Source organism: Narcine bancroftii, chromosome 7 (assembly GCF_036971445.1).
Source record: "Narcine bancroftii isolate sNarBan1 chromosome 7, sNarBan1.hap1, whole genome shotgun sequence".
In the NCBI taxonomy this organism is placed as follows: Eukaryota; Metazoa; Chordata; class Chondrichthyes; order Torpediniformes; family Narcinidae; genus Narcine; species Narcine bancroftii.
In genome coordinates this window covers 147,391,525-147,417,495 of record NC_091475.1, presented here as the reverse complement: position 1 = coordinate 147,417,495, position 25,971 = coordinate 147,391,525, and the positions used below count along the sequence as shown (strand labels likewise).

General features: G+C 42.9%; 2 long non-coding RNA genes across 2 annotated transcripts in view; one reads left to right on the top strand and one right to left on the bottom strand.

The window, feature by feature from the left end:
• The window catches only part of LOC138739965 (uncharacterized), a 76,276-nt gene extending 56,848 nt beyond the window's left edge, over nt 1-19,428 (bottom strand). Inside the window, exon 1 of the long non-coding RNA XR_011342621.1 lies at nt 19,340-19,428. This is a non-coding gene — a long non-coding RNA (uncharacterized lncRNA). The remainder of the gene's footprint in view (nt 1-19,339) is intronic.
• A 675-nt stretch (nt 19,429-20,103) lies between these two features.
• On the top strand, nt 20,104-23,972 carry LOC138739963 (uncharacterized). The gene is made up of 3 exons (XR_011342620.1): nt 20,104-20,356; nt 22,241-22,372; nt 23,190-23,972. It is a non-coding gene; the product is annotated as an uncharacterized lncRNA (long non-coding RNA).
• Nucleotides 23,973-25,971: the final 1,999 nt, after the last annotated feature.

Genomic DNA, 25,971 nt, shown 5'->3' with positions numbered 1-25,971 from the left:
GCCGTGAAACTGCCTGAATGTTGAGTTCAGGAGCCAGAGACCTGGTTCGGCCACGCGGAGGCCCAGTTTCACCTCTGCCAGATTTTGTCCGACACAACCAAATTCTACCATGTGGTCGCTGCCCTGGACCAGGCCACGGCCAGACGTGTGTTGCAGCTTGTTCAGCACCCACCTGCCAAGGACAAGTACAAGACCATCAAGCGAGTGCTTACCGGGTCCCTCGGACTATCCAGACATCAGCGTGATGTTTAGGTGCTGCACCTCGACGGCCTGGGAACAGGTCCCCGATGGAACTGATGGACGAGATGCTCGCGCTCATGAGTGAGCATACCAACTGTCCACTTTTCGAGCGCATCTTCCTTGAACATATACCCGAGGACATCCGCCTGCTGCTGGTTGAGGAGAGCTTCACTGACCTGAGGAAGGTCGCCCAGAAGGCCCAAGAGCTATGGCTCACACGATTCTCAAAAGGCTCAGTGGTCCAGCAGGTCACAAGGCATGGGCACGACCCTAGCGCTGGGGTAGAGCACCCGGCCCCTGAAGGGACCCACAAGAGCATAACCAAGGCCACAGCATCTGCTTCAGGCCTCTGCTTCTACCACCAGCACTGGGGAACCAAGGCTCAGAAGTGTCGTCAGTCCTGCTCGTCCCAGGGAAATGACCAGGCTGACTGTTGTTAAGGGTGCAGAGGTTGGCCAAGGACACAGCCTTCTCTACCTGCGGGACTCAGTCAGCAGCCAAATGTTCCTCATTGACAGTGGAGCCCAGAGCAGCGTCACCTCGGCCACGGCCATCAAATCCAGGAACCAACCTCGTGGAAGTACACTCCGTGTGGCCAACACAACAGTAATCCGGACTTATGGAGACAAGACAGTCCACTTCCAGATCGGCCAATGGAATTTCACGTGGAGGTTCACCGTCTCGTCCCTCCCGAATACCATACTGGGTGCAGACTTCCTCCTCGCACACGGGCTTCTGGTGGACATTCAAGGTAGGCGCCTGGTGGATGCCCATACCTTCCAAGCCATTTGCCTTGACGCCTCCTGCTCAGAGCAACCGCAGATGGCCACGATCAGCACGCCCAGGGATGAGTTCCAGCAGATCCTGGATGAGTTCCAGACACACCTCAAGCCACAGTTCTCCGCTGCCTCACCATGCCACGGGGTGTTCCACCACATCCCCACCCAGGGTCCACTGGTTCACACAAAGGCATGCTGGCTCCTGCCTGACAAGCTCCAAGTAGCAAAGGAGGAGTTTTTGCACCTGTTGGAGCTGGGGATCATTCAGCAGTCTGACAGCCCATGGTCCTCACTGCTCCACCTGGTCCCGAAAGCCTTCGATGGCTGGCGTCCCAGCGGAGGCTATCGACGGCTCAACGAGGTAATTGTTCCTGACCGTTACCCCATGACTCACATCCAGGAATTTACAGCCAACCTGCACAGCGAAAGGGTCTTCTCCAAGGTTGACCTGATGCCCAGATATCACCAGATCCCGTGCACCCTGAGGACATACCCAAGACAGCCATCATCACCCACTTTGGCTTATTCGAATTCCTGCACATGGCATTTGGGCTCAAGAACGCCACTCAGACCTTCCAGCACCTCATGGATCTGTGGGCAGGGACTTGGATTTCGTCTTTATTTATTTGGATGACATCCTCGTCACCAGCAAGAACCGGGTGCAACACAAGGCCCTTTTCTCCCAGCTGGCCGACTTCGGCCTTACAATCAACCCGGCCAAGTGCCAGTTCGGGAAAGAGTCCATGCAGTTCCTGGGCCATACCATCACGGCTGAAGGAGCCATGCCCGCCACTGCAAAGGTCACTGCTATTAGGGAGTTCCCATGCCTGGACAGCCTCAAGGGGCTTCAGGAGTTCACGGGTATGGTCAACTTTTACAACTGCTCCATCCCAGGAGCTGCAGGCATCATGCAGCTGCTGTTCACCCTCATCGCAGCCAAGCACAAGATGTTTGCTTGGAACCCAGAACCCTGCACCACATTCGAGGCCACCAAGGACGCCCTTGCGAAGGCCGCCATGCTCGCCTACCCGCACACCGACCTGCACATGGCAATGGACATTGGAATCCGCTGGCATTCTTCAGCTGCCTGCTTCACCCACCAGAACACAAGTATAGTGCCTTCGACTGTGAGTTACTGAGCATATACCTAGCAGTGCAACATTTCTGCACTTTTTTGGAGGGAAGGACTTTTACGATTTTCACAGACCATAAATCCCTCACCCAGGTGTTCGCGATGGCGAAGAATCCCTGGTCGGCCTGCCAGCAGCGCCAACTCTCCTTCATGTCGGAGTTTATCCCCGACATTTGGCACAAGGCGGGGAAGGACAATGTGGTTGCCGATGCACTCTCGTGACTGGCCATCTGTGCGTTGACACCCGGCCTCGACTTTGACCAGCTCGCCCGGGACCAGGAAGCTGATGAGGAGACAAGGGCCTTCAACACCGCCATCAATGGTCGGCAGTTCCGAGACCTACTAACTCCAAGCAGCGAAGGCACCATCCAATGCGATATCTCCTTGGGCAACCCCAGGACCAGTGGTTCCCCAGCAGTGGTGCAGGCAGGTCTTCCATTACTTCCATGACCTTTCACATTTGTCCATCAGGTCCACAGTCCGGATGGTGGCAGAATAGTTCATATGGCATGGGCTGTGGAAGCAGATCGCAGGCTGGGCCAGAACATGCACCCATTGCCAGATGTCCAAGGTGAACAGGCACATCAGGGTGCCTGTACAGGAGTTCAAGCACATCTGGGAACGGTTCAGCCACATTCACGTGGACATCATCAGGCCCTTACCCATTTCCCAGGGCAACCATTACCTGTTTATGGTGGTGGACTGCACCACTCACTGGCCCGAGGCAATCCTGATACCAGATGCCTCTACCGACTCCTGCTCCTGAGCACTGTTGCAGGCTTGGGTCACCCGGTTCGGCGTCCTGGCTCACCTCACCAGCAATCGGGGCACCCAGTTCACATCTGCACTCTGGCCACAACTCCCCAACAGGTTGGGGATCCATCTACACTGCACCACGGCCTACCACCCATAGGCCAATGGACTGGTTGAACGTCTACACCGCCACCTTAAGTCAGCGCTCATGGCCTGCCTCACTGGTCCTGACTGGATGGACAAACTGCCTTGGGTGCTCCTGGGCATCTCCTCCACTCCCAAGAAAGATCTGCAGACATCATCAGCTGAGCTGATCTACGGTGCACCACTGACACTAACTGGTGAGTTCGTCAACGCACCTCAAAATCCCAAGAGGTCGCCGCATGAACTATTTCCTCACCTCAGAACATGCTTGGACTCCTTTGAACCCCCACCACCGTACAGGCATGGCACCCACCTGTCTCAAGTTCCCGGCGAACTGCTTTCTATGGAGTACGTTTTTGTTTGTCGGGGCCCAACCGTGGCACCTCTGCAGCGACTGTACAAGGGGCCATACAGGGTTGTATAGTGTTCCAGCTTGACGTTCATGCTGGACATTGAAGGCAGGCGAGAGCTGTTTACCATGGACAGGCTGAAGCCAGTGCACCTCGATCCCACTGAGCCCGTGGTCGTTACCCAGCCCAAGAAGCGAGGCCTCCCAGCAAAAAAAGGACGTTGGTGCTGGTTCGGGGGGGGGGGGGGCGGAATGTGTGGTGGCTCACCACAAGGCAGGCAAACCGGCCCTGCTTGTAAGCCACACGGTGGGGCATCCAGCCAAAATGGCGCCGTCGGGGGTTTCCCTTCCTTCCAGCACAGGGCTCATAAACGAGCACTGGAGGACCACGTGATGCCCACCCTCCAGCGTGGTTCTCAGCCAGGTCCGGGCTGGAAGTATAAGTGCAGCCCAGCAGGCTGCAATAAACTAATCTGCTCACTGAGCTCAACCCATCTAGTTGTGTGTGTTATTGCAGGACCAGTGTATCCGCCGATACAGAAGAAGCTTTTTTTAAATGTAAGAACCAAGTGGATCATAACAGAGAAAAAATGGAAAAAGTGGAGGATTCTTTCGTGGATTGGGGGATTCAGAAGAAGGAATTACTGAAGAAGATTGACTCATTAGAGAATCAAAGTCAAAGAAATAATGTAAAAATAGTAGGTCTCCCAGAAGATAGGAAGGTTCAGATCTGGTAAATTTTTTTATGAAATGGATTTCTGAGGTACTGGGCAAGGAATTTTTTCCAGATGGTCTAGAGTTGGATCGAGAGCATAGAGCATTGAGGAAAAAAACTTTTCCAGGTCAACCACCGAGGGCAGTTTTGATTCGTTGTTTGATATATAACCATATAACCATTTACGGAGTGGAAACAGGCCATGTTGGCCTTTCAAGTCCGCACCGGTTCACTGATTTTGTGCGCTCTCTTCAGGCATTGGTCACGGTAGATCTTCATTCAATAACTCTGCCATGCAGCAGCCAATCCTGACATCAGATTATTAGAGCTACATCATTGTAGGAGATGTTTATTTGCCATGGCAGGGAGTCGATGGTGGAAATTCTGTTAGGAGCCAACAATGCAGATGGGCAAACATAAGTCTTGCTGTCTAAAAAGGAAAGGTACTGGAGAGAACATTATAATGGTTACAGAAACTGCTTTCATATCATCTCATTCAAAAAAAAACTCATTAATCCAATTTTCCTGACAGATAGAGAAATTATATTACGAGTTACGGTGCAGAAGGCACAGCAAAATCAGACTCAAATTTGAGTCTTTGATTTCCTCTATACCAAAGAAAGGTTATATTTCAGGTATGTATCAATTGTTACAATATAGTATGGATAAACTGGAATGGGAAAAATCTAGGCTTAAATGGGAAAGTGATTTAACTTATATTTTTCCTGAAGACAATTGGGAGGTTATGTGTCATGACAGTGTCATTAAAGTGACGAATGTAAGATATGGAATGGTTAATTATAATTTTTACATCAGTTATATTTAACTCCAGAGAAATTGAAAAAATATGGGTTTAGTAATTCGGACTCTTGTTTTCGATGTGGACTATGTACTGGAACTTTTTTACATGCTGTTTGGTCTTGTGTTAAAGTACAACCATTTTGGGAAGGAATTCGACTGGTCTTGGAAAAATTATTTAAGATTAAATTACCATTAGACCCATCGATTTTTTTGGGGGGCTATATGGTTTCTTTGGAAGGATTGGGGTTGGATAAATTTCAAATTACATTTGTAAGTTTAGCGTTATCTGTAGCACGAACATGTGTAACTAGTACTTGGAAAGATAATGTGGAGATTAATATAGCACAATGGCATAATGAATTAAGAGCTTATATTCCACTGGAAAAAAATACATATAATTTGCATGATAATTATTCCTTCTTTGTTAATATGTGGTCTTCTTATTTGGACTATATGAATCTGAAAATACTTTGAAATATTCTGTATATTCTGTTTTGTTTTTGTATTTGGCTCCCCTTAAGGGAGCTGGCTAAAGGGTTGGAATGGTGGGGAGGGTTTTTTTTTCTTTATGTATCTAAAAAAATTTTGCTGTTATTTGTATTTTGTTTTTTAAAAAATCTTTTAAATAAAATTCAAATAAAAAGATGACCAAATGACCAACTGTTTTTATCAAGGAGGATCTCATTTCCTCTGTAAAGAGAAATGGCTGTCATTATATTCCCATCTAGCTATCTAATGAAATAGAACTAAAACTTTCTGTTATTGAGCAACTTAGAAAGTATTAATTATTAAGTGATAGCCATAGCTTTAAAAATGCAAGCCCATGGATAGGCTTTTTCAATTAAGAGTGGGGGAGATTCAAACTAGAGGGCATGGTTTAAGATTGAAGGGGGAAAATTATAAGGGGAACATGAGGGGAAATTTCTTTACGCATAGGGTGGTGGGGATGTGGAATTAGCTTCCGACAGATGTGGTCAAGGCGGGATCATTGCTTACATTTAAGGAAAGACTAGATAGTTACATGGATAGGAGAGGACTGGAGGGGAATGGACCAGGCGCTGGTCAGTGGGACTAGGATGGTGGGGATTTGTTACGGCATGGACTAGTAGGGCTGAACTGGCCTGTTCTGTGCTGTAAGTGGTTATATGGTTATTATATGGTTATATGGATGTTTTCTTTTCATGCAAATTACTTGGTTGGTGCTTGAAGCTGACATTTGGTAAACAAAGTAATAAAATGGGCATTAGTAATTTGTGACAGCAAAAATAAATGCACATTTAAGGAAGGCATTGCTCAAGTCTCAAGAAAAGTTAGTGGAAATTGCTGAAGGTCAAGTCATAATTTTCCAAACCTCGAGTGATTCAGGAATGATGCCCACAGACAAGAAATTACAAATGTTCAATAACATGTATGAAGTATAACCAAACAATCAAAGGCAGGTCAGTGATAAGAACATTCTAGGAATAATAATCAGAAACTGAATTAATGGATATTTGGACAAAGGTGGGTGGATTATGGAAGCCAGAATGGATTTGTTTAAAGAATTTTTAATGTTGCAACAGAGACGATGGATGATGGAAACAAAAACATAAGAAAAGAGAAACTGAAAGGGGGATCTTTTGGTCTCTCAAACCTTCCTTCTCCCATTCAATTGATCAAGGCTGATCTGCCACATGCCTACTCCCATTGCCTCAATGACCCAATTTTTCCAAAAAAAATTGTCTAATTGCCCTTTAAATTCTTCCAGTGATCTCCCATGCAACACACTCCAGGATGGAGAATTCCATTGTTTCTCTAAGAAGAAGAAGAAGTTCCAATACATCTTAGTTTTAATAACTGCCCCTTAATCTTGTAATTACTTCCTCTAGCTAGAGATTCTCTCACAAGAGGGAACATTTTGACTTCTACCCTGTTTTTCCCACTCAGGAACCAAGATCACATCTCATTTATCTGCAATCTTCAGAATATAGACTGAGTGTCTTTACTTACACATGATAATCTGTTATCATGTTATCATGATGTTATCATGGTTAACATCCTGTTAACCAGTAGACTCTTTTGGACTGTTTCCAATGCCTCTATATCCTTTATAAATAAAGCAACCCAAACTAAGCATAGTACTTCAGGTGTGGCCTGACTCAAACCCTGTAAAATTGCAATCATGCTTTCTTATCTTCCTACACTGAAGGCCAATGTGCCATTCTCTTTTCAATAGTTGTCGCATGTGCCTGCTAACTTTTAGCGATTGATACATATTAACATTTCTCTTTTAGTCTGCTCATTTACAATTCATTTCCATTTATATAAGATTCTATCTCTTGCTAAATTGCAAGACCTCACAATTTCCAACATTAAACTCCATTGTTAAGGTCTGATTCACACTCTCAATTCGCTGAACTACACTCAGTCTACTGAATTAGGAGATTATCACTGACCAAACAGAATGGGGAAGTAAAAGTTCAATCACTGTACTTCCCCATTCTCAAAGCACCACAGACCCCTGCCTACCTATTGGTGATTCTTTAAGCCATCCAAGATTTGCAGACTGGGCTCCAATACTCTGTGTTGATGCCTGATACTGAGTCCTTGATATGTTACCAGTTTGATAGGGAAATCAGCCCAATTTTTTTTTAATGTAAACTGACAAATGAGTTGATTATTTATTTTACCATCTGGAAATTCATGAAGCATCAAAGTAATCTCACTTGTGCTGACTGGATACATTGTGGCCTGGCATGGGGACACCCAAAGCTCTGAGGAAAAATAAAACCCTACAAAAGGTAGTGAATACAGCTCAGGACATAACAGAAAAACTCCCCATCATTCTAGAACAACTACACAGAGCAGGAGCAGTTATCAAGGATCCAAGCCATCCAGGACATACTTTCTTCTCACTGCTGCCATCTGGAAGGAGGTATAGATGACACAGAACTCATAACTCAAGGATCAGGAATAGTTGCTATCCCGCAATTATTTGACACCTGAAGAACAGACTCATTCAAACACTCATTTAAGGACTCATACTTTGATCAGTATTTGTTACTGAATATTTGTATTTCTATATTTACACAGTTAGTTTGTTTACCTTTCTTTCTTTCTTGAGTACAATTCACAGTCACCACAATTTGAAATTCTGCCTGGCCCACAAGAAAAAAAAATCTCAAGGTTGTATGTGATGTCATGTATGTACTCTAACAATTGATACTGGATCAAGATCTCTTCTTCCGAGAGAGTGGGATCACCCCTGTGCAATGGCTGTTCCACTTAAAACTCCATGACACACAGGTTTCTGTTGTGCAGATCATCTAAGTTAACCCAAGTTATCAAGTTCTGTGGCGATGGGGGAGAGGTGACCACTGGCAGTTGTAGTCACAAACCTTCATATAAGTGGCCTTTGGACCAGTGGTCATTCGTCTCTGTACCTGGGGCAGCGGAGATGTCCAGCAGCATCCAGGAAGACTGGGTAGTCCTTTTTAAGACAGCACTGTCCACCCTCACATGAGGGAGGGGGTTAAAAATGGTATCCCAAACATTCCCTGCCCCATAATAGCAGCCGGCTAGCTAACCATGTTGGCAGATCATCTCTTTAGCAGTCAACTTACAAGAAAAAATAAATCAAAGAAAACTCATTTTTGGAGCCTGGACTATCCACACCTTGCTGGATAGAGACAGGGTGACAAGGCCTGAAAGATGAACAGCACTCATAGTGGCCGAACCTCACCATTATCTCATTGACAATGAGGCACCCAGTGAGACCAGGCTTGCAGGAAGCCGTGAGTGGATATACATTCTTTTGGAAAGGAAAACCACAGACTGACAACAGGATCCACGGAGTAGGTTTTGCAATCAAAACTGCTCTCCTGAAGAACATCCCTCCCCTACCCATGGAAGTCAATGAACATATTATTAAATTCCACTTTCCTCTCATTAAGTCCCGGCATATCACCACTGACAGTGTCTATGCCCCAACTCTTGTGAGTTCAGATGAAGATGAGGAAAGTTTCTATGAGGACTATTTAGACAACCTCTGCCAATGACAAATTCATCATCTTGGATGACTTCAGCGCTAGGGTGGGAATAGATATTGACAACTGTGACAGAGTCCTTGGGAGAATGAATGGGAAAGTAATGGCCTACTGTTCTGAGTAAGTGAGCCGAGCACAACCTGTGCATCACTAACACGATGTTCAGACTTGCAAACTTGTACAAGACAACTTGGATGCATCCTATGTCCAAATATTGGCACCTACTTGACTGTCAGCATGACCTTCGAGACATCACCATCACCCGGGCCCATATGAGGTGCTGAGTGTTGGACAGATCACAGGCTGGTTCAGTCGGTCCTCAACCTGCATGTAGCCCCTTTGCATCGTAAACAATCAAAGACTGTCAGAGTGTCATTGAACATCAGTAGACTGAAAGATACAGGTCAAGCCCAATGTTTTCAAGATGTACTGAATGAAAAACTCTCCAGCAATCGACCGCTTGTGGGAACCAGTTCTGAAAAGTGGAAGCAGTTCAAAGATGTTGTCACACGGACTGCAACAACTATACTTAGAATGAAAACCTGAGTGCATCAAGATTGGTTTGATGAAGACCACAAGACCATTTCAGCAGCCCTTTGGGCCAAGAACAAGGCCAATCCAGACTGGCAAAATGATCCATCATCTGTCTCAAAGAAAAGTAATTTTAAACATCTGCAGTCCAAAGTGCAGGCAGAACTGCGAGAAATGAGGGACAAGTGGAGGGAGAGAAAGGCTGAGCAAGTGGAACACAATGCAGACATGTAGGCCACCAGACAGTTTTTAGCACCATAAAGTCTTCTCAATCAGATGATCCCCCTTGCAGTCATCAGATAGATCAAACCTGATCAAAGACCAGGAAGGACTGAAAAACTGCTGGTCAATAGGCCATCCACAGTTGATCCTGATGTCTTAGAGCACATCCTCAGCAGCTAGTCCTGGATGACCTATACCCATCACCCTCTACTGATAAGATCAAGAAAGCGATCCCGCAGATAAATTCAAATCTACAGAGCTCTAAGCACAAATGTATTACAGCCACTTCAAGACACCCTGGAAGACATCTGGATCACAGAAGAGCTGTCTGATAACTTCAGCAATCCCCTCATTGTGGCTCCCTACAAAAATAAATGAAGCAAATCAAACTCTGGAAACGATAGGGGTACCAGACTGCTGTCCATCGCAGGCAAGATTTCCGCCCACATCCTCCTGAACAGACTTGTCACTGTCTTGGAATGGAATCTTCCAGAGGCGCAGTGTGGCTTTTGGCCAGAATGGAGTAGAGTGGACATGATATTTGCCATGAGACAAGTTCAAGAGAAGTGCATCGTGCAGAACAAGCCTCTTTACTCCGTATTTGACCTGTCAAAGACATTTGACACTGTAAACAAGGAGGCTCTCTGGATCATCCTGAGTTGTTATGGATACCCAAGGAAATTTATAAAAACGTTTCAGCTGCTCCATGATGGAATGACAGGGCAGGCCCTCTGCAGTGGTTACGAATCAGTTGCATATGCATTTCTAATGGGGTGAAGCAGGGTTGTGTACCAGTCTTCTTCAATCTGTTCTTCACCTGCATGTTGTTATATGCTGTCCAAGGTCTGGAGGAGGGAGTGTACATCAGGTACTGACTGGAAGGGTCTCTCTTTGACCTTCACCACTTGAACACACAGACAAAGTGCCTCTACACAGTCATTCAAGAAACCCTTTTTGGTGCACAAAGGTAGTGACCAACAGTGAATGCTGAACAAATTCTCAAATGCTGCTATGCTCTTTAGTCTGACCATCAACCTAAACAACACTAATGTACACCAACACCATAGAAGCAAATTCACCATTGACGATACCCAGCTGACAAATGAAAACAGCTTCAAATTCTTGGGGAGCATCATCTTGAGTGATGGATCTTTGAACAAAGAAATTGACTCCAGGATCAGCGAGGCCAGCCAGTTTCTGGGGTGGCTGAGTACCAGAGTGCTCAATCAACACAGTGTCTGCATCTCCACAAAGATGAAAGTCTACAGAGCTGTGGTCATCCCCTCTCTCCTATATGGATGTGAGACCTGGACTCTGCACCGACGTCACATCAAATAACTGGAGAAATTCCATATGTGTGCCATCCATTCATCCTTGGCATCTGTTGGCAAGACTGTGTCTCCAACCTGGAGGATCAACTGTGGAAGCCCACCAGCATTGAGTCCCTGATCATCAGAGCCCAGATGCGTATGTGGGGCACGTCATCAGAATGAACAACCACTATTTGCCTCACCAGCTCCTCTATAGTGAACTGAAGACTGGAAGAACACCTTAAGGTTGTCCATGCAAGTACTATAAAAGATGTTGTGAAGGTACACCTACACTACTGTGGAATCCAGCCAAGAGAGCTAGAAGCTGCGGCTGTTCACTGGTCTTGTTGACGAGCCCTGTGCAATGAAGGCTACACCAGTTTGGAATTCAGGCACTGCCAAAAACTGGTGTAAACCTGTGAATGGCATCACAGAGCAGCAGCCACATTTACCACAACAACAGACTTCCAGTGCCCTCCTTGTGCTAGACTTTGCGCTTCTAGACTGGGAATGCAAAGTCACCTTCGTGTCCACTGATGAACTGCACAACAACGTGTCTTCTTTGAACATTAGGATGACCAATACATACATACTCTGACAAAAAAAAGTGAACTTTGAACTGAACTTTGTGGGTGGGATGGGGGGGAGGTGGAATGGGAGAATCTAATGGAGTAAAAGGCACGATAGTGGGGTTGAACAGATGATGATGGGTATTTGGTAGGATCCAGGAGATGATGATGGAAGTCTGGAGGAGTTCCAAAATATGATGGTGGAAGTCTGGTGCGGTCCAGGAGATGGTTTTGGTCTAATGGGGTTTGAAGGATGTTGGTGGATATCCTGTGGGTCAGACAGAAGATAGTGGGAGCTTGTGGGGTCAGAGAGATGATGGTGAGTATCAGGTGAGGTCAGGTAGATGATGATGTGAGTGCGGTTGAAGTGAACAGATGATGGTAAGAAGACACATGATGTAAACAAACGATGGCGATAAACTGGTGTTCTTAGATCAGAAGATGGTAGCGGCTGGTGAGGACTGAGTAATTTAGACACATCATAATAATAGTAATAGATTGAACAATTAAAAAATGAGCTACTCAGAATAGAATATTAATTCAGTTACGTTGTTGCTATAGTGTTGACAATTGTGTTTGATTACATAAAAACAATGAATTAGAATAGAGGTTAGATATTGGATGGCCCTGTTACATAATTGACATCTCAAGGGACCCAAGAGTTAAATATGCCATCTCAATGAGTAGATAGATTGATATTAATGAACTGCATTCAGGATCCAGTTCAGGTATTGAAGTGAGCCATTAAAACAAATATAAATCGCACTTTGGCAATGCTGCCACTATTTCATCCTTTTTTTTCCACCTTAAAATTCTAGAGAAGTTACTCTTAATCAGGGATGAGGAATGGCATTCTGTTGGGTAGTGGTAGGTTGGGAGAGGTCTGGGTGATCTGGGCCTTGTCACGAGGGATCAGTACCAATGGATCAGGAACTCAGTTACTTAACCAGCAGAGTCATTGTCCTGTGCCATGTTGGGAATGTCATGTTGAGCTGAACAAATCCAAAGAGGGATAATCCTCGAGCAAAATAAGGTCAAAATTACCCCTCAATACACATGGGGAATAATGACATTCTACATGAATCCCACTCCCGTTTGATTTTGGAGTGACACAAAAATATGTTGGTTCATCATTTTTGTGCTTCACCTAGGAAAAAATAATCAATTATATGCAATTATATTTCCACAAACTTAAACATAAGATTTTAGTCATGCTGTCTGATGGTAAAACTCCTTTGATATCATTATATTACAAATCTGTGGCAACAATTAATTCAATTCACAGGATAATATAATGAACAGCTCGTTTTTCCCTTCCAATGTGGCTGCAGCTCCTCCACTTTGTTTATTTCCTGGATGCCTAATTCCAGAAATTGTTTAGTGTAATTAAGGCTGGTTTATTGCAGTCTAAATGCAACAAATTATTTTTCTTTTTTTAAATAGAAGCTTTCTTTGAATAGCATATTGTGTGAGTCACTGCAATTATCTGGAGAAATACATTACTATAAAAAATGTGCAATGACTCATTTCCAGACATAACAAATCCATCTTTCAAAAGTAACCATTCTTGCATCTTTAAATTTCATATCTGCAGTGTTTCTTTGCTTAGAAGTGGCATATAACTTAATGGCATAAAGTGGTTTTGTAATATATAGTGCATTTAATAGACTGTGGTAGTAAAAATGCTTAACAGAATCATTTAGATCAAGAATAATCCCAGAGGTTAATGCCAGGTATTGGATCTATTGTTAACTTATTGCCTATTGTATCAGTACCTGCTTGGTTTTGTTTGTGCCACCAGTGCTTTGAGAGTTAACTCTCTTAGTTGAGTGCAATAGTTTTCATGCCATTAATAGAGAGTGTTATAGGGGCATTCACTGATAATTAGACATCTGTGGGAATATAAACAAAGTCCTAATTTAATTCAATTTCTTCTGGTTTTGGATATATTTTGGGCTTTTTTTTCTCCCTGTTCTTAGAATATGCATCAAATTGATAAACACAGATGTCCTACTATTTCACGGTGAAATGGAAGAAAAGGTAAATTAAGAAGTTATATCAAATACAATATGTCCAAATTGGAACCTGCCAGTAGTCACGTCAACCCTGGAGTGAACCCCTGGTCGCCATATGCTAGTTGAGTCTTGAATTTTCATTGGAATATTAATTAGCATTTTTTGCAAGTGATGTGTGAAATTACACCTGTGGGAATGATTCTGTAATGTGAAAAAGTGGTCATTTTACAGTGGCTTCAGATCTCCACTTACTAATGTATGTCTTTAGAATTATTTGTTACTTACTTTTATTGTAATTTCTTACAGGTTGAGGATTCCAATTTGGTTTTGCTGGGGTTTTTTTGTCTGGCATGCATCTCTTAAATTTCAGTCTATTGTTGTTTGAGAGAAGATGATTCCTGGAATGTTATCCTTTCTTTTTATCCCAAATAGACAATGTGACTTGATGCAAGTCTTCTCCTAATGTTTGAGTAGAAGTTACTGGTCCTACTGCCTTAATTTTCAGTGTGTCCATTTATATAGGTAGAGTGAAAAGCTGATACCAGAGCATTATCAAGAGTATTAAGATACCTTTCATTCACAAGAGATTGAAATGTCTATGATGAGATTGAAAGATTACTGAAGACGCTGGTCATTTCCACTCTTCAACCAATCACACATTAACATCCTAACATCTTGCTTTCAGGTTTATGATAACCTGGCCAATTCAGGCAGATTTCCTGAGTGCTGCATCTGACCTGTGAGGCAACACCATTTTGTCTCACTCCTTTCAACCCTGGAGACTAGATATTTAATTCAACTATTTGAAGAAACAAATTTTCTGTTTGCATCAGAATTCACTGTTTATACTGTAAGAGTAATATTTGCAATATTTACTCAGTTTCCTCCAATCACACACTCTTGGGTATGTCTTATACTCTCTTTTGGTTTCTATTTACTGCAATACCTTCATTACATGTCACTTCTCTCTCTCTCTCTCTCTCTCTCTCTCTCTCTCTCTCTCTCTCTCTCTCTCTCCTCCCTCTCCCTCTCTCTCTCTCTCACTCTCTCTCCCTCCCTCTCCCTCTCTCTCTCTCTCTCTCTCTCTCTCTCTCTCTCTCTCTCTCTCTCCTCTCCCTCTCTCTCTCTCTCTCTCACTCTCTCTCCCTCCCTCTCCCTCTCTCTCTCTCTCTCTCTCTCTCTCTCTCTCTCTCTCTCTCTCTCTCTCTCTCTCTCTCCCTCTCTCTCTCTCTACCCCCCACCCACCCCTTCCTCAGGTTGTAAGTGTTTCAATGAATTTCTGTTTTATTTCAGGTTTCGAGCTTCTGCATTTTTTGGTTGTCACTTTTTCAAAGATCTTACTGCATATTGAGTTAAACACTTCTCAAAGAAAAATAAATCTCACTTCCTCAGTAAATAATGTAGAATGTGGTATGGTGATCCATCAAATGGAGATGACAGTTCTCTAGATGCACAACATCAGTTGATCTCAGTTACAGTAGCTGTAGGGTAGTGGGCTTCAGCTTTACTGTGCAAGGCAGCAAAGAGTTAGCCAGTGTAAATGTGTACATCAGATGATGATATCATCAAGATCAATTGCAATTTCTCCATAGTCTGCCAACATTGTACTCTTGTTCTCCTAAATAATGAACACATATTTGACAGCAATGCTAGAAGATGGACAACATCAGAAACCAGGTCACAACGGACCCCACCATCTACAAGAACAGACTGCTGAGCTTATAGCTTGAGAAAATAAAGGGCAGCACAGTATGGTAGCAGTTAGCAGAACACGATTACAATACCAGCCACCTGGGTTTGAATCTGGTGCTGCTTGTATGTAGTTTGTAAGCCCTCCCCATGTCTGAGTGGGTTTCCTCAGGGTGCTGCAATTCTTTCCACCCATCAAAAACTTGTGAGGTTTGTAGTTTAATCGGTGCATTTGGCAGCATGGGCTCATGGACAAGGAGAGCCTGTTACCATCCCATATATATATATATAAATTTGAAAATAAATAAATACATAGATATAAAGAACATATGAACATAAGAGATAGGAGCAGGAGTAGCCCAACAGGCCCTTTGAGCCTGCTCTGTCATTCAATGAGATCATAGGTGATCTAATAATTGGCTCATCTCCACTTACCTGCCTTTTCCCCATATCCCTTTTTTAAACTTTATTTATTGAACAAAATGTAAAATACAAATAAAGAATAAAATATAACATTACAAAATTTTCTCCCTATATACCCCTCCCCCTCTCAACCCCCCCCCCCCCCCACCATCTACCTCCAAAAAAGGTATAAGTGGAGCTAAAGTATATATTTATCAATAATCTGATGTCGCAGATGATGCCAATCTCATCTAATAAAAACCATTATATTTCTAAACCCATATATTTCAAATACGGATTCCACATTTTGACAAAGAAAGAATAAATATTACGCAAATTACAAGTTATATTTTCCAAGGGAATACAAAATCTCAATTTAGAATGCTATCTTTGAATATTCTATTCAATTTCATTTTTCCAAGGAATTGCTATACATTTCCTGGCAACTGCTAAAGCTAACCGAATAAATGCCATTTCAAATTTGTCTAATTTTAAATCCAAAGTTAATGTTGTGGTATAATCCCAATAAAAATAATAGCGGATCAAATACTAGTTTAAATTTAAATAAACCTTCCAAAAACTCCATAATCCTATACCAAAAAACTTCACCTTTTCACAAAGCCAAACCATCCCTTAATTCCCCAACTTTGTAACATCTGTTCAACCATGTCTTAAATATATTCACTGAGGTAGGCTTCACTGCTTCAATGGGCAGCAACTTCAACTGATTCATCACCCTATGGGCAAAGCAGTTCCTCTTCATCTCCATCCAAAATCTATTACCCTGAATCTTGAGGCTATGTCCTCTTGTTCTAGTCTCTCCTTCCAATTAAAATTAATTACCTACCTCTATCTTATTTATACCATTCATAATTTTATACATTTCTATAAGATCCCCTCTCATTCTACATTCCAGTGAGTACAGTCCCAGATGACTCAATATCTCCTCATAGGCAAATCCCCTCACCTCTGCAATCAACCTGATGAACCTCCTCTGCACTGTGCCCAAAGCCAGTACATCCTTCCTCAAGTAAAGAGATCAGAACTGCATGCAGTACTCCAAATGCAGGCTCACCTATACTTTGTACAGTTGCAGCATAACCTTCCTGCTCCTAAATTCAATCCCTCTAGCAACATTCCATTTGCCTTCTTGATAGCCTGCTGCATCTGCAAACCAACCTTTTGTGATCCATGCACAAGCATTCTAAAGTCCTTCTGCATGTCAGCATGCTTTAATTGCTTTTCATTTAAATAATATTCTGAATTTCCATTTTTCCTTCCAAAGTGGATAACCTCATACTTACCAACATTGTACTCCATCAACCAGACTGTTGGCTGCTTATTTAACCTATCTATCTCTCTGCAGACTCTCCATATCCTCTGCACAATTTGCTTTTCCATTCAATTTAGTGTCATCAGCAAACTTAGAAACACTACACTCTGTCCCCTCTTCCAGATCATTTATGCATATCATGAACAACTGCGGGGCCAGCACCAACCCCTGAAGCACCCTGCCCACCACTGTTTGTTAACCAGAAAAATACCCCTGTATCCCAACACTCTGCTTTCTATTGGTTAACTAAACCTCTAGCCATGCTAGCACATCACCCCCAACTCTAATCATCCTAATCTTATGTATGTATTTTACACAGCACCTTATCCAGCACCTTCTGGACATCCAAGTAAATAATGTCCATCTACTCCCCTCTATCTACCACACTAATTTTATCTACAAAGAACTCCAGTAAGTTTGTCAAGCAGGACCTCCCTTTGATGAATTCATGCTGTGCCTGCCCTGATGGTTCCATTTCACTCCAGATAACTCACTATTTTTTTAATAGTAGCCTCAAGCATTTTCATAACTACAGATGTTAAAATGACCTTTTGCCTACATCCTTTTTTGACTAGTGGCATGAAAGTCACCATTTTCCAATCCCTCATGACCTGCTCAAATTCCAGAGATTTTTTGTGAATTATCACCAAAGCCTCTAATATAACCTGCCACTTCTTTCAGATTCGTTCCATATTCCCAGCTATCTTGGTCAATTGCTCCCTCGTCCATTTGTAGTTTCCTTTGTTTAGGCATAATACACTGGTTTTAGAAAGAACTATTGTATCCTCCAGTTGTACAAAAATGTCAACCGTACTGCAATCACTCTTTCCAAGAGGATTCCTAACATCAAAATCACTAATTTTACCCATGTAATTGCATAGTACCAGATCGAAGATATCATGCCCCCTTGTAGATTCAGTTACATGCTGTTCAAGAAAGCTATTGTGGATACCTTCTATGAAGTTATCCTCAAGGTTGCCATGATCATCTAGTCTCTGTGCATGATAAAGTTGACTACAATAACTGCTGTTCCAAGTTTACATGCCTCTGTTATTTATTGGTTCATTGCCTGTGCCACTCTATTGTTATCATTGGGTGACCTCTGGGCAACTCCCACCAGTGATTTATTTCTCTTTACTATTCCTAATCTCTACCCAAATGGACTCAACATTTTTCTCCTTAGATCTCTCTCTATTGTTCTGATGTCATCCTTAAATAAGTGCACTACCCCACCTTCCTTACTTTCTTACCTGTCCGTCTGTATTACCTGATATCCTTGGATATTTAATTCTCAATTCTCTCTACCCTGCACCCATGTTTCTGTAATAGCCACTAAATTATACCCCTTTATACTGTGCCACAAGTTCACTGACATTTTAACGAAAACTACGGCCATTTAGATAATGGCTCTTATACCCATTGTGCTTTTAAAATCTGGTAATCTTTGCCTGTTTTGCGATTGACTTTTATAGACTTTTATGCACTTTTATATAATCTTACTTTTCCCTCTTTAAACTTTTGCTTTTACTTTATCCACACCCTTCTCTTTCATATTATCCATCTCTCTCCAATATGTTGAATCCATCCCCCTACTATTTAGTTTAAAGCCCTTTTCACAGTCCTAGTTTTGCAATTTGCCAAGATCCTGGGCCCTTTCACAGTTCAGATAGAGTCAGTTCCCCCTCTTGAACTGTTCCTTCCTCTCCCAATGCTTTAATCCAAATTTAGTGCAAGCACGGCTATTACTTTAGTGTTGACTTATAAATCTTATGACAAATAGATTACAGAGTTGCAGTGAAGAAATTAGAAAGTAAAATTCAAACAAAATCATGTCAATAACTAACACAATTACTATTTATTTCTTGTTAGTATACTCTACTCCCAACCTATGTGAGTTACGTCCACCCGCACATACAACAAATTTTATTTAAAAAAACTTTATTAAAACTTCTGTACAAGTTGATATTTTGTATTAAAAGTACTGTGTACAGTCATTCCTGCTCCCTACAGCAGCCCTGAAGTCCTCGCTCTCCGCAGCAGTCCTGAAGTCCCCACTCCCCATAGCAGCCTAATGCCTGAACCTAATGACTCTATTATACAGTATGCTAGAAGCTCATATGGGGATTGGGGAGCAACTTTATTGAAGGTACTGTACTGTACATATGTTTACATTCTTCATTAAAGATTAATTTGTTAATAATCCTTTATAAAATGTTCTTTATGGTCTTGTTTAATTGCGTATGGTGAGCGAACTGGACTTACAACCAAACCAAGTTATGACCAACCCGTTGGTCCCAATTATGGTCATAAGTCGGACCTGTAAATCATACCTTGTTTGCTTTCTGTATTGATAATCCATCAACATTTTGCTCAGCTCAGAGTCAGTTTCAAAGGTTCATTTTTAACTCTTATTGGTTCTTCCCAGGATTATGGGAGAAATGTGGCTCAATTATTATGTCACAAAACTGCTGAAATGTCATATTTTAATTAACTCTGCTCCTGCTGCGTATCTAGATGATATGCTCCAAAAACTCTGCCTCACCAGGAAAGTCTGTTTGTGGCTCTGGATGAAGTTGAGGGAGATGATGTAGAGACAAGATATGTAGGAAGTGTCTGAGGGGGTGAAAGATTAGGTGGAGAGGGAAGAGCAAACTGGGGAGTCTCAGAATGAGATTCCCAAATAAAAAGCAGATAGGAGTGCAAAGTCATAAATCTAAGAGCCTGAACATTGACTTTTCTAATTTTAGGTAGCCCCCATCCCCATTTAATTTCACTGTTTCCATCTCTTCTTTACCTACTCTTATACTCAATTGTGAGAACTTTTGTTCTCACCCCCCCCCCCCTTTCCTAATGTTTACTCTCTCAACCTGTCCCTTCACCTCTCACATCTTCTGACTTATAATCCATCACCTTTGGCCTCTTTTTCCAGCTTCTTTCCCATTTTACGTACTTATGTAATGTTTTAACCTTAGTCTTGACAAAGGATTCAGACACGAAATTTCAACTGACCATTTCTACCCTTGGATGCTATCTGTTCTGCTGAGTTCCTTCAGCAATTCTTTGTCTGCTCAAGATTCAATCATCTGCAGTTTTTGTCTCCACTGCTATTCCTTTACAGATTTCCTCCCATATAGCTTCAGTATCTGATGTGCCTGTTCTCTGTGTACTTGAGAAAGTTCCTTTCAGTCCATCTCACGAAAAGAGGGTGCTCTTCTTCCTTTTCTCTTTGTTCTCCTGTGTTCTTTCATTTCTCATGATCTGTGCCAGATTCGCTGCTACAGAGCACTTTAATTTGGCAAGGAAGATGCTACAGGAGCCATGCAGCACACCTGCTGACAATGAATTTAGTAAGCCAACTTTCCAGCTTTGACCATTTCCATTTAGATTTGGCGACTTAAAGGCGACATTCAAACTGGCAAATACTCTAGCTCATTACTCATGTTTTATATAGGAACTGCAGTGGAGATCTGCCAACTAGTATAAAAATTATTTGACTTCCTGACAAATTCAACTCTTCAAAGAGTAACTGGGCATATCACGCATGCCTGGCACAATTCTACACACAGCATCTCAGCACCAATAATTTGGCACTCAAAACTGCCAAGTTGAACCAACAGTTTGAACATCTAGTATTTTTTTTCTCAGATTAAGTAATTTAAAGAGGAGGATGGCTATTTCTCCTGCTACTAAACTTTGTTTCATGAAGATATTTTGGCAGGATGACACAGATTTCACCAGCATTTAAACAGAATTTAAAAGAAAACATTCAACTCCACAGCAGTCGTCGATGAGTTTTCTAGCACCAGCTGTGGATCTGTTTAAAAAGAGTGTGGAGAAACCCCATCAAACAGAATCAGTGGGCAAAAAAAAAAGGAATAGTTGATACTTCAAGTTTCAGGCCCAAAATATGCGACTCGACCAGCTGAGTTGCTCCAGCAGATTGATTCCATTATCCACAGCCTCACATGAGTCCCATGGATCTGGTTACTTTGATTACAACTATTTATATATGTATAATATTTAAATATTGCCTTGTCTAATATTACCACTATTGAAAACAAAATATTGATTTTTTTTAAATTCAAAATTCTTTTATGGTCAAGTAATAAATGCACCTAATTTGTCAACTTTTACATGCCATAATACACACAAAGAGTTGATCAATAGAGAACTTTCAGTGGCACCAAGAGTCCATGGATTCACATCCAGCACTCCCAAACCTCTAGAGCCACAGGGCCTCCTGTCCACTCCACTAAAATCTGAGCTATTAGTTCAAACCTCTGCTATGATCAGGAAACTGCTGACACCCATAGCCCTTCTTGCACAGCACCCTTACAAATCATGGACTTGATACTTGGTTTCCACAAGCCAGTCTCCAAGCAGCCCATAGTGAGCCTTTCAGGCATTGAGCCAATCACTGCTGTTGTTACCTTCCCTGTTGGTCTTTTTCAAGTGGGAGGTGGGGTGAGGGTGTTTTCTCATGCTCTAGTGCCCCTCAACAGTCTGCTGATTCCCCTAGACCTCACACTCCTGGTGGTCTGCTGCCATGCATAGGTGTCAACCATGTTGCCATGGACCTCCTTGGTTTCGCTGGTGTTAAAAAAAAGCACTACCAACCCTTCTACAGACTGTTTAATATGTGCACAGGGCCAACTGTGTCTATAATAGTAATAGATTTTAGCTTTCTAAATACATGTATTCAGCAACCAGACAGCTGGTATTAAATGGCTTATAATAAGTTTAGTTAATATCTCTGGCTCTCGTTGAGAACCTTCTGTCTTCCATAAAGTGTGCAATTAGGAATGGATGAATGGAATGGATCTTCCTGATGCCAATGCTTTTGCAGACAAATTAAATGATTAATTTTATTTTTGGCTAACATTCACTTATCCTTAAACATAATACTGATTCCTTTGCCTTCAAAAAAAGTGGAATTCCAAAACAAAACTTGAGTTGTCAAACCTGTTCAATTGTAGGCACTCATGCCCATGTGCATGAAGGATGCACCAAAGCAGGGGAATTTAATGTTTTATGGTGCAATAGTGGCAACATGGCAGAGCAATAAAAACAATTCAGCTGCTATTTTATGTTCAGCAGGATTGATTCTTTTCTTACTGTTACCCTGACTTTACAAATGAAGTAGCAGTGATGCAAAATAAAAATAAAAAAATGCTGATTTACGCAGTACTGTAAAGATGTTGAACTTATAGTAATGGTCTCTGTTTATGTAGCATCGCAGATAGGGCTCTAATGTATGAATGGATTGCATCACAATTTAATTGGATGGACTACTGTTCTTGGACCCTGAAAGACTGTGAGGAAATTTGACAGAGATAAATAATCTCATGATGTGTTTAAATCAGGTAAGTGAGACAATAAGTGAATTGTTTGAATGATGATCAAAAGAGAGGGGCATGTGAAGAAACACATCTTTATGGTTATGGTCTGAAACTCACACCCCATGAGTTGCAGATATACCATAAGTTTTAATTTGATCCTGCAGACAAGATCTGACTTTCTTTAGTTTTACATTACTGACCACAATTAATAGGTTTACAACTGTTAAGGTGTGTCTCAAAATGCTTAGCCTCTGCTTACTTGTAATAAAAGGTCATTATAGTGTTATTTTGAGGAAGGAAATGTTACACATTTTTTTAAACATCCATCATTGTGGCTATAACGGAATGATGAATGAACTTCATTCTGTGAATCTATGGGCTCTCAAGTTGCTTACGAGTCCAATCCTGGCTTTGAAAGATCTGGATTCAGGATAGGTTAATCCCAGATAGCAGATAAAGCTTTGGTTGTTGCTGCCTTACTGTCCATTTACTTCTCTTTTCTCCTAGATCTACACATCTGTTGGCTTCAAAAGTGACTGTTCCTGCTCAGATAATGGTTCAACAGAGTTTCCTGTCCTTGGCATTGGTTTCCCAATTACTGATGTTGATTTTATATTTCTTCATGTTGGATTTTAAGATGTCTTTGAATCTCTTCTGTTGTGCACCTCTTTTACGCTTACCTTCTTTAAGGAGGGAGAAGAAGATTGTTTCAGCAGACTTTTGTCTTTCCATCCAAACAACATGACAGCTCCTTCTTAGTTGGTTCTTAATGACATAAGCTTCAATGCTTGTTATTTTTGTTTCATTTAGCGCACTAATATTAGTTCTTCTATTTTCCCAGCTGATACCTAAGATGTTTCGAAGACAGTGTTCATGGAACTTTCCGAGTGCCTTCAGATGTCGTCGGGATGTTTTCCAGGTTTCCAATGCAAACAGAAGCATCGGGATCACCACTGCTCTGTACACTAACATTTTGGTGTCTGTTCAAATCCAACAAATAACAGATGTCAATGACACTTGAAGTTTTTTGAATATCACACACTGTCTCCAATATTTAATCAAAATCAATTAATTTTCTGCCAGGAAATAATTGTAAGTCTCCATAAGTAAACAATACATTTTTGTACTTCATTAGTCCTACAAAAAAAGCTGGACTCTTAGAAAGAGGAGTTTTGAGTACTACTCTGCCTGGTTATATTTAATGTGTAAACATCTGCAAAGTGAACTTCTTTATAAAAAAAATATTTGGATATAATATCAGTTAACTACTGCTTGAAACTACCACAATTACTTTGTCATCTAGGAAATGCACAAATCTACATCAAATTTCATTTTAGGGTGAATGGCTGAGTTTACTGACTAATGCTTTGGATATATTTTGATGCACAAACAAATAAATCATTGCAACTTTATAATTAAATTTAATTTTATTGATTAAACTTCCATACAAATATCACGAGTCACATACTGCTTTGAAATGCTACCCATGAAGGTCAGTGGCTAAATATTGTGTACCTAATAGCTTACACAAAATGGTATTGTGTTGTTTCATATGAAGTTGACCTCACATGTAGCCTTGTAACACGAACTGACGCATACACTGAAGTTAAACATAGTGCAATTATGGAACAAACTGCTCTGTCAAATAAAATTTATTTTGTTACTTATTTAAATTTCATGTTTCAAAATTGTTTACACCCTCATAATCTTGATCATAAGGATATTGTAATGCTGTACCATCTTTTCATAACTTCAAATAGAATCACATCAAGGATATCATGCTTTGTAGCGGCAGCTGCATTGCTCCTGAAAGAACACACACAACCAGACGGGTTGAGCTCAGTGAGCAAACTAGTTTATTGTAGGCCCTGTGCTGTACTTACACTCCCAGCCTGGACCTGGCTGAGAACTGCACTGCAGGGCGCTGATGTCACCCGGGTGTCAAGTGGTCCCCGTGCTTCTGAGCCCCATGTTGGGAGGAAGGGAACATCGCTGATAGTGCCATTTTGGACAGCTGCCCTGCCGCGTGGCTTACAAGTGGGGCCGGTTCGTCTGCCTAGTGGTGAGCTGCCACACGGCGCCAATGTCCTTTTTCGCCGGCGGCCTCGCTTCTTGGGATGGGCTACGACTATGGGCTCAGTGGGATTCAGGTGCGCTGGCTTCAGCCTGTCCACGGTAAACAGCTCCTTCCTGACACCAATGTCCAACGTGAACGTGGAGCTGGAATGCAATACAACCCTGTATGCCCCCTCATACAGTCGGACCCTGCCAAACGAAAACATACTCCGTGGAAAGCAGTTCGCCGGGAACGTGAGATGGGCGGGTGCCATGCCTGGGTGGTGGTGGGGGTTAGAACGAGTCCAAGCATGCCCTGAGGTTAGGAAGTAGTTTGAGCAGCAACAAGTGGGGATTGGGAGGGGCGTTGACAAACTCACCAGGTAGTGCCAGCGGCACACCATAGACCAGCTCAGCAGATGACGCCTGCAGATCTTCCTTGGGAGTGGAGCAGTTGCCCAAGAGCACCCAAGGCAGTTTGTCCACCCAGTTGGGACCGGTGAGGTGGGCTTTGAGCACCGACTTAAGGTGGTGATGTAGACATTCGACCAGTTCATTGGCCTGTGGGTGGTAGGCTGAGGTGCGGTGTAGCTGGATCCTCAACCTGTTGGCGAGCTGTGCCCAGAGCATAGATGTGAACTGGGCACCCCCGATCACTGATGAGGTGACCCGGGACGCCGAACCAGGTGATCCAACCTTGCCACAGTGCTTGGGAGTAGGAGTTGGTGGAGGCGTCTGGCATCGGGATCACCTCAGGCCAGCGAGTGGTGCAGTCCACCATCATAAACAGGTAATGGTTGCCCCGGGAAATTGGTAAGGGCTCGACAATGTCCATGGCTGAACGTTCCCGGATGTGCTCAAACTCCTGTACGGGCGCCCTGGTGTGCCTGTGCACCTTGGATGTCTGGCAATGGGTGCATGTTCTGGCCCAGCTCGTGATCTGCTTCCGCAGCCCATGCCATATGAACCATTCTGCCACCATCCGGACCTTGGACCTGATGGACGAATGTGAAAGGTCGTGGATGTAACAGAAGACCTGCCTGCGCCACTGCTGGGGAACCACTGGTCATGGGGTTGACCATGGAGATATTGCACAGGATGGTGCCTTCGCCCCTCGGAGTCGGGAGGTCTCGGAACCTCAGGTCCTTGATGGCGGTCTTGAAGGTCCTCATCTCCTCATCAGACTTCTGATCCTGGCTGAGCTGGTCGAAGTTGAGGCCGGGCATCAGCACGCAGATGGCCGGTCTCCAGAATGCATCGGCCACCACATTGTCCTTCCCCGCCTTGTGCCGAATGTCGATGGTAAACTCCAACATGAAGGAGAGGTGACACTGCTGGTGGGCCGACCAGGGATCCTTTGTCATTGTGAGTGCCTGGGTAAGGGGTTTGTGGTTAGTGAAGATGGTAAAAGTCCTCCCCTCCAAAAAATAGCGGAAATGCCGCACCGCCAGGTACATGGCCAGTAATTCACAGTCGAAGGCACTATACTTGCGTTCCGGCGGGTGGCTTCCAATTTCCATTCACCTGCTGCTCCAGGACCACACTGACACCTGTGGCAGAGGCATCGA